Source organism: Callithrix jacchus, chromosome 5 (genome assembly GCF_049354715.1).
Source record: "Callithrix jacchus isolate 240 chromosome 5, calJac240_pri, whole genome shotgun sequence".
Taxonomy (NCBI): domain Eukaryota; kingdom Metazoa; phylum Chordata; class Mammalia; order Primates; family Cebidae; genus Callithrix; species Callithrix jacchus.
In genome coordinates, this window is record NC_133506.1 from 58108310 (window position 1) to 58117248 (window position 8939).

The 8939-nt window shown below is 60.9% G+C and overlaps 1 long non-coding RNA gene across 1 annotated transcript; it reads left to right on the forward strand.

Annotated features, from left to right (window-relative positions):
- The first annotated feature begins 694 nt into the window (after positions 1-694).
- On the forward strand, positions 695-8126 carry LOC103792990 (uncharacterized protein MIR1-1HG). Its single transcript, XR_013536257.1, has 4 exons — positions 695-824; positions 2084-2147; positions 2558-2692; positions 7792-8126. It is a non-coding gene; the product is annotated as an uncharacterized protein MIR1-1HG (long non-coding RNA).
- The last annotated feature ends 813 nt before the right edge of the window (positions 8127-8939 follow it).

An 8939-nucleotide genomic window follows, 5' to 3' on the forward strand; every position in this document is an offset into this window, starting at 1 on the left:
CTGTGGGCTGTTCCTTCACACGTGAAAGCAAATGTGCCGATCACTCCCTTGGCGAAGAAGGACCGGGAGCTGTCCCAAACCAGGCCACAGGACGAGGGTACCAGAGGCGGGTGGCCACCGCCAGGGCAGCACAAAGAGGAGGGGACTCTGCTGTGAGCCCCAGCGTCCTCCTGACAGGCAGTGCAGGACGGGCTCGAGGCGCATGGGGTGTGTGGGAGGAGATGGTGGCCTTGTGTCCGGCTGCTGGGTGTCTGCTCACAGCTCACACCCAGGACCGAGACAGCTGTGATGCCTCCCCGTGTGGGTCCTGCTGGCCGTGGAGGTCCTGCTGGCCGTGGTGCCTCCCCGTGGGGGTCCTGCTGCCGGTGTTCTGCGGACTTTCAGGTGAAATGACCAGTTTGTTTGCTCTGTTGACCAGCAAACCTCCCAACTCCCGATGGGAAAGAATCGCGGCTAGAACTTGAGCCCCTGGCCTGATCTGGCCTCTTCGGCTTTGCCTCCCAGATGGCCTTGAAGCAGAGGTCCGGCCAGGCCCAGTGTGGACCTCGATTTCCCCCGAAGCCATGAGGCCATCTGGGGACTGTGCTGGGACAGCCCCACAAGACGGGGGACTTTGATGTAAGGGTGAAGATCTGTTTGTTTGGGGGACATTTCCCCAAGTCTGAGCAGAAATCAAAGAGCATTCACAGGAGTCATGGGCAATGAACAGCAGGAGGAAGGCTGCACCCTTCAGGAAGGCAGTGCTGCCCAACCCACACCAGTGCCTGGTGGCTGTCCTGAGACAGGATTTGGGAGTGACCCGTCCAAGGGTGACAGCATCCGGGGTGCCCTTCCTGGGCCCCACCATGGTGGCAGAGGGCTGAGGGCCAGATTCAACAGGAGTAGTCTACGCTTATCAAATCTGCTGCTGCATGAGAACTATTGATGGGAGATACGGGGATAAGTTGGTGCCGGCTTGAGGTCTTCCAGCTGTCCTCACTCCAGGGCCAGAGGGCTGGGCTCTGGAAGCCTTGGGTCTGCCCTGTGCCCTCGGTGCTCCCCAAGTAAGGAGGAGAGAGGTTTGCAGCCTGTGGGCTGGTGACCTGGAAGCCACTTCATTGTGGGACTCGAGGCTGAGGAGGCTGGGGCCCAGCCCCAACTTACTGGGGACTTTGGGGAGGGGACCCTGCAGTGTGGCACAGATCTTTCTGCAGGGCACCATGGCAAAGGCAGCCAGAGAAGGCAGCTATGGATGAATTAGAGCTGGCCTGGCGGAGGCTGGGGTGGGGGTCATCCAGAGAGGCCTTGGAGGGTGGGCATGGTGCTGGGTGACCATCCTGGCTCCTGAGGAACTTGAACTTCCATCCCTGCAGCATCAGGAGGAGAGAGAGAGGCCAGAGGACAGGCAGCTGGCACAGACCCTGGTGTGCAGCCCCCACTCTGCCAACCTGGTGGGCAGGGAGCAAGGGCCGTCAACTTGTGCTGCCCAGAACAGCCTGTCCTCCAGGGGAAGCTGACACACACAGGCGCCGCCTCCCCAGCCCTGCTGGAGACACTCACCCCTCACCTGTCACGGCTCCTCATAAACAGGGCCTGCAAGGAGACTCATTTTACAAAAGGGAACTTGCTCCCGAGTCACTGAGGGTGATGGGAGTGGGGGACGCAGGAGCCGGGGGAGGGTCATGAGTGTGCATGCTGGACCTCTGTCCTCACACTCCATCCTCACAGTTCTCTTGGGCCTGGGAACGGCCCCTCTGTGAGAGGCGGGCAGGGCTGCCGGTCTGGGTCATGGGGCCCCTGGTCAGGCCAGGAAGGCCCCATCAGGCTGTCCTCCTGCCATCATGCAAAGTGGGCATTCCTGGAATCTTCCCATCCTGCCCACCCAGAGACACCACGTGGGGTCAGAGCCCATCCCGTCCCACCCAGGCTATGGTCAGCCAGAGCCCAAGGCTGACTGAGAGGGTTTGCCCTGCCTCTGCTCCAGCTACAGGCGTGGTCTAGATGGAATCTGCAGGGGAATAAGGGCCTCAAACCCGCAAGCCCCCGTGCCCACAGATGGGAGCCCCCTGGGGCGAGGCCTGATGGTCTGAGATATGTCCCACAGCTGAGGCTAGTGCCGGGGGCAGTGGGCGCTGGGGGAAACCAGGGCTGTGGAGGAATCAGGGACAGTAAGCGGCAGAGGGCAGTGCAATCCCAGAGCACAGAGGCCACCTGGCACCCCCGACCCTCCCCAGACCCCTGAGGGTCCCGATGGGGGATCCCAGGCTGAGCAGAGGGTGTTGAGTTGCGTGTGAGTGGGTGTGTGTGTGTGTCTGAGCACGCATGTGAATCGGGGTGTGTGGCCCTTCACCCCAGTCCCCACAGAGCTGGAGGGAAACTGTGGGTGGCAGCCCTCCAGGAGGCGGGTCAAGGGCCTGATGCCGGCCGCAAAGCCCCATCTCCGTCTGGATGTCCTCCTGGTGGAGCCGCCTTCTTCACCGATGCTGCCGTTCCTTGGATCTGGGAGCCAAATGCTTTGCTAGAGCTGGTAAAATGGAACCAAATCGACTGTCCAATGGATTTGGTCCCCTTCAACCAGCTGTAGCTGTGCATTGAGGGCACCATGCGGCCCGGCGGCAGGTCCCACAGCCACGGAGAGGACCAGGCAGGCGGCGGGGAGAGCCCGGAGAGCCCGGCTCGGCTCGTGGTCAGCTCCAAGTAAGCAAAGCCCCGAGTGCTGCTTGCCCCAGGACACCTCAGGGAGGAGCCTGAGACCCTTCCCCCAAAAGTGGGTTGCTGAGAAACGGGGTCACCCCACAGCTGGGGTGGCTTCCCCTGCCTGGCCATCCTTGCCAGGGCACTGGGAAACCAATGTTCATTGCTCACACTACAGCTTTGCTTCAAAATGTGGGCTCAGGAACTCTGCTCTGTGAGTTGGGTCCCCACCCTTTCCTCTTCCCAAGGAGCCTCGTCCGATTGTTCCTTTAAAATGGCCTGGATTCTAAGGACGCCCCCAGGGCCCCTCAGAGGTGAGCATGGATGCTGTGCTGGTGGCCTTAGGGGCCTGCGGGTCTTTGCGTCCTCTCTCCAGATGGCCTGAGGGGTGCTGGGCCTGACAGAGAGACCACCAAACAGGAGCCCTCAGTGTGGCCTGTGGCTGGGGAGGTGCCCGTAAAGGTTGCTGGGGTCTCAGGGCTCCCCACCTCCCCACCCTCTTGAGGAAGGCAGTGCCCTCCACCTGCAGGGAAGCCAGGCCACCAACGGGCACAGCTGCAGTGAGCAGGGATCTGCAAGGAGGCTGCAGGCCAGGTGGAACCTCGGACTGGCTGGGGGGATCCTGACCACGTGCCCCTCCCTGGGCAGGGTCTGTCATGAAGGGGATCTGCAGCTGGGCGCTGGCAGATCTGAGGCCTGGGAAGTCAGGGGGTCCTGCTGGGCATCTCTAGGCCTGGGGTTCCAGGGCCTGCCAGGAGTGACCGCTGACTTCTGCCCAGAGTGGCAGGGGTGGGGCCTCCCCTCAGAGGCCACCAGCTGCTGGCCCCAGGGCAGGTGAGGCTGAGGGTCAGGACCCTGGAGGGAAGAGCAGAGGGAAGGGGTGTGGCGGGCAGATGGGCAGGCACCACAGGGACCAGTAGAAGGCCGGGTCCGAGGACGGTGGCTCCCCTGGTCTGGCTCAGGGAGTCAGGGCACCCTCCTCACACCCCACCCAGCCTCAGTGACTAATTTCCAGGGTTGGCTTAACCCTGCCCCGGCACGGTGTTACCATCCCTCTTCACACAGAGTCACTATGTCCCCAGACTGTGGGAGAGGCACGGAGGCTGGTGTAGTGGATGGCAGCCGGGTCTTCAGCACGGGGGCAGGGCTGGGTTTTGAGGACCTGAGCTGTGGGACCCAGGGGCTTGGCTCCTGAAGGGCTGTGTGGCCTTGGGCTTTATTCAAGCCTCTCTGAGTGGAGGGCTGAGTGGTCAGCCCCTGCAGGGGTCTTGGCCAGGCGTGGGCTCCCGGGAGCCTCTGGGGCCTTCCGCTGCAGAGCCCTTTACAGAGGGCAGTCGAGTGTCCCAGGAATGGCCATGCCTGGGTCCATAACTTCCCCAACGCACCAACCCCAAGCTGTGTGGTGCTGGGCACTGGCCTCCACTGCGGTCTGCCAGGGACGTCTGTCCATCAGGTGAGATCTTGGAGATCCACCCAGCTGAGGACCTGGTCAGCTGCCCCCAACCTTCCCTCCCATCTGAAGGGCGGGGTGCAACAGCTTGAGGTCCTGTGTCAAATGCATCACCCGAGTGAGGACTCGGAGCCACACCCGGTGCCTGTAGGAGGGTTCTGTGCAAACATCATGCCCAGAACAGTGCCTGCTGTTGACCCAGCGCCCACCAGGGAAGGCTGGAGCCATCGGAGTCCCTTCCAGTGCAGGCTGGGGTTCCTGTCTGTCACCACACCAGCCGTGAACAGGGACACCTGCTCATGTTGCCCGCCTGGCCCTTCCTCGCCACCCACCCACCTGCCAGCTCGACCGTCTGGCACTGACACCTGCTGAGGGCAGTGGCGCAGCTGCAGAAAAGTCTACAGCTGCGAGGGAGCTGCCCGGCAGGCAGGGCCTTGCGGCACCGAGGAGGGCAGCAGGAAAGGAGGGTCATGAGGGCTCGGACCCAGCCAGCTGAGCCCAGGGCCCCCTGCTCCTGCCCGCCCCCACCCGTCTCTCCTATACATTAAAGAATGAGATGAGGCTGAGACCATCTCCCTGCTCCACCGTGGCCTCGGCGTCAGCTCCAGGATGACTGTAGGACGTTGTGGTTCTTTGCTGGCCCACCCACCCCGGGCATCTTTATAGAGGCCCCAGTGAAAACCACTGCACCTGCCTTGCCAAACTCACAGTGAGGCTCGTCCATGAAATCACGGGGCAGCCCCACACAAGGCCACGCACTGTGTGGACAGGCAGGGGATGTGGGTGGAGACGAGGGAACATCTGGAAGCAGCCCCCACACCTGCCTGGCTGGGCATGAGGAGGCACCGGCTCTGCCCCTAAGCAGCCCTGGGCAATGCGTGACCTCGGCCAGGTGGTCCCCGCAAAACTATTGGCAGATGCTGGAATCTGAATACTGTGTCATTTTCATGAGTCACAAAAAGGGTCTTTTGATTTTTTCCCCCATCATTAAAAAGGTGACTGCTGTCAGGAGCTCTTGGAGGCAGTCTGAAAGCAGGTGGCAGGGGCTTTGGCCCTGGCTGAAGCTGCCACCTGCAGGCTAGATTAAGAGGATAAATGAGCCACAGGCGAGGTGTGCACAGGGCCAGGGACACGGGGGCATCAAGGGCGGCCACTGCTCTTCCCAGCTGCTTGCCACTCATTTGGTCAGTGTGCAGGCGGAGGCTCAGGCGCGGCCCCAGAGTTCATAGCCATGCAGCCGGCAGGAAAAGCCCAGCCCGCCCAGCAGGAGAGAAAAGCCAGGAGGAGGCGGCCGGGGCAGGACAGAGCCTGGAGCCTCCAGGTGTGGGGTGGGGCCGTCTCGTGTCTCATCCCCCGCCCCCCGCAGCCTCGTGGCTTTGGGCTGAACTGGCCCCCACCAGGTGCCCATCTCTGGAGCAGGTGCCCCCTGGGAACAGGGCCTGGCCAAGCCAAGGCTACTCCCCAGGGTCAAGGAAGTGGGGTCAGGAACAGGGACACAGCCCACCCTGGGGGACCACAGTTTTGGATCCCAGGATCCCAGCAACTGGGGGTTGGGGTGCACAGGACCCAGCTCTGCCAGGCTGGGCATGCCACTGAGTGCCTGGGCATCAGAGAGGGCAAGGAGCTCACCACAGTCACACAGCTGGCCCTGGCCAAGCTCAGAGCAGGATGGGAATGCAGGGCTGTGTGTCCCGGCTGAGTCTGGAGGGCTGCTGCCTTCAGCACCTGCTCCTGCTCTCCGTGCTTTGCTGTGTGTTTAGCTGCGTGGGGGCCCCTGGAACATCCTGCCTTAGGGTGCTCAAGCGGGGAGGAGGCAGAGGAAGGGGACCGTGCTGGGTAAGGGGCTTTATGTTTCCTGGGGCTCTGCCATCTGTCTTCTCATCTCCCTGAGAGGGGTGAGAATGCAGACCTGAGTGGGCAGTGGACATTGCCCAGCTCAGTGACCAACGAGAGGGTCTGAGTGTCCAGTGCCGAGGGAAAGCCTCTCCCTGCCGGATGCAAAGGTGATGGTCCCTGACAGTGGAGCTGGTCCATCGAAACCTCGGCGGGGAGCTACAGGTCTTGGGTCCCGAATCACTATTAGAATAGTTTGAGAGCTCACTAGACATGCAGATTCCAGGCCCCGTACTCCACCCCCACCCGTCAGAGCCTCCAGGGCAAGGGCCTGGGAACCTGAATTTTTACCGAGTATGTTTGGTGAGTCTTATGAACAAGCCACATCAACCTGGTGCCCCTGATGCCTGCCAGCCCCACACCTGGCCTATGTGCACCTTGCTCGTGTCCCCTCCCTCTGCCCCTGCCCCTCAGCAGGCTGTCTCCTCCGAAAAGCCTCCAGGCCCCTCGGCAGCAGGTCTCTGCCCTGTAGACTCTCGAAGTCACATACTGGGGACCCTGCTGGCCGCACTGGCTCCCTGCGGAATGTCCCCTCTCCCCGCAGCCTTGGGTGGAGGGTGGGAGGTATGCACAGTTGTCCAAATGTCAACAGAGGAAGTAACGTAGTCTCCCTGCCTGTGCGTCTCCTTGTTCCAGGAGAGGTGTGTTGACCACAAATAAGCAGAAAGACAGTTAAATTCCGCCACCCCAGCCAGCCCCTGGTGAGGAGCCGGCACTTTCTTCCCGTCTTTTTTACCGTATCTTTTTTCCATATGTAGCTCAGTTCACCCCTCCCACCCCCACAGCACACACTAAGGCAGTGGCCACAGGGCTGATAAACCTGGGGCCCCTCCTGTATCCTCAGTGGCTTTGTCCACCTTCCTGCCCGAGGTTCTGGGGTCAGTGAGGTGTCAACATGCCGTCTGTGACCAGTGCCGGTGACCTCGCTGCCGTCCACAAACTCTCCTGAGCCAAGCCCTGGGGACACATTCTCCACACTCTGCTGGCTCTGACAGGCCTGAGGTCCTGTGGCTTCGCCAAAAACATCCTGACTTCCTCCTGAGCCTGGGATGGAGGCGAAGGCCTGAGCTGTCTCCTGTGGTCACCCACCGCCCCCATTGTGCCCACCACACCTGCCACACTCACCATGTCCTCCACCCTGCCTCGGCTCCTGTCCCTTTGCAGGACCTGCTTCCCTCTGCCCCGACCATGTCCTGCTCCAGCGCCCTGTCCCTCCTCAGGTTCTGCTGACCGGGCAGCCTCTGGTCTGTAGCATGGCACACAGGTCACTGCGCACTGGGCCGTGGGGTCACATGTCTTGGTCGTCCCTCCCAGCCCCTTGTTCCCGTGTGCCTGGCCTGGGACTTCCTCCAGGTGTATTTGTGGAGGAAGCTAGAGAATGGGTGCAGTGTGCGGACAAGCCCCCAAGGGCCTGCACAAGAAGTGGGGTCCTAGGCAGAATGGCTAATGGGGCCTCCCAAGTTTCAGGAGCAACCTGTGATCTGGAGGCTTTGGAAACTCTTGAGACAAGGAACAATGACCTGTGTGAGACGGAGGATTCCAGATCCCCACTCTGCTTCATCCAGTGGGAGATCCCCGGCCCACAGCCTGGGTTTGTGTGTTTCAGTCCTGGCTCTTGAGCCCTTATAAAAGAGACCCTGCTCCCACCCCCGCCCCTCCATCTCCTTCTTCCTCTCTTCCATGTCCACTTGCCCCAGCGTGCTGGGGGTGGGGCCGGTGCTCTAGGACAGGAATTCTGGTCCTGGCTCCCACCCTGGGTGTTTCTCTCCTGCAAGTCAGCCCTGAAATGTCCATTAAACAAAAAGAAAAGGAAAATGCTTATTTGAAAGAATTCTTCTCTTTGGCAATGCTGAGACATTCTCCTAGTCTCAGCCCCACAGAGCTCCAGTGTGTGACAGACAACAGCTGATGGGGAAGTTCCGCGTGTCCGTCCTAACCAGGGCTAGAGGCGATGACTGTCTGTGCGGCTGGGAAAGCCTCCTCCTTGTGGCTGCAGCCACTGCTGAAGGGGCTCCACCTGGCACTTGTGCCACCAAAGGCCCCTGAATGGGCGTCTAGGCCCACCCTTAATATCCAGGCCCACCCTTAATAAAGAAAGATGTGCTGCTCATCCTCAGTTCCAAACCTTGTTTGTCCCTCCTCCCCGACCCCCGTATGTTCTGGGGGAGATCCCTCCACTGTCAGACAAAGACTTCAGAACCACAGCAGTCATCGCATCGAGCGCCAGCGGTGTCTGTGTGTGCTTCTCCTTCTGTCAGTGCCCTCTGGCTCAGTCCAGTGCCCAGCGCTTACAACTGGGAAAAACCCACACACACACACACACCCTACATGGGCACATCGTGCACACAGGCTCACATGCACACACACCCACACATGTGCAAACATGCACACAGAGGCACACATGCATTCTCACACAAGTGCACACACAATGCACACACGGGCACACCCGCATACATGCTTACACATGCACTTACCTCCCCATTCCCACACACACACACACAGGCACACCCTTCCACACACATGCATGCACCACTTCTCACAGATGCACAAGGCAATGAAGGCACTCATGTATGTATACATGAGCACACACACAGGCACGCGCTGTGCACACACACATGCACGCACACACAGGCCCACACCCACACATGTGCACACACTCATGTGCACACATGTTCCCAGCCCCCCACCACACAATCACACAGACAACTAACGCCCTGCAGCAGGTGAGACCACCGTTTGGTAGAATTAGGGGCCAACAGAGGGTTCCGTCAGCAGATGCAGGCAGTTTGGGGAAGGGGTTGGGTGACAGCTGAGGTAGAGCGGGGAGGCTGAGTGAGGGAGGGGGTTGGGTCCCTGAGGTGGGGAGGCGGGGCCTGTGGGAAGTTTGGAGTCTCCCTAAAGTGAAGAAAAACCCTCCTGGGGA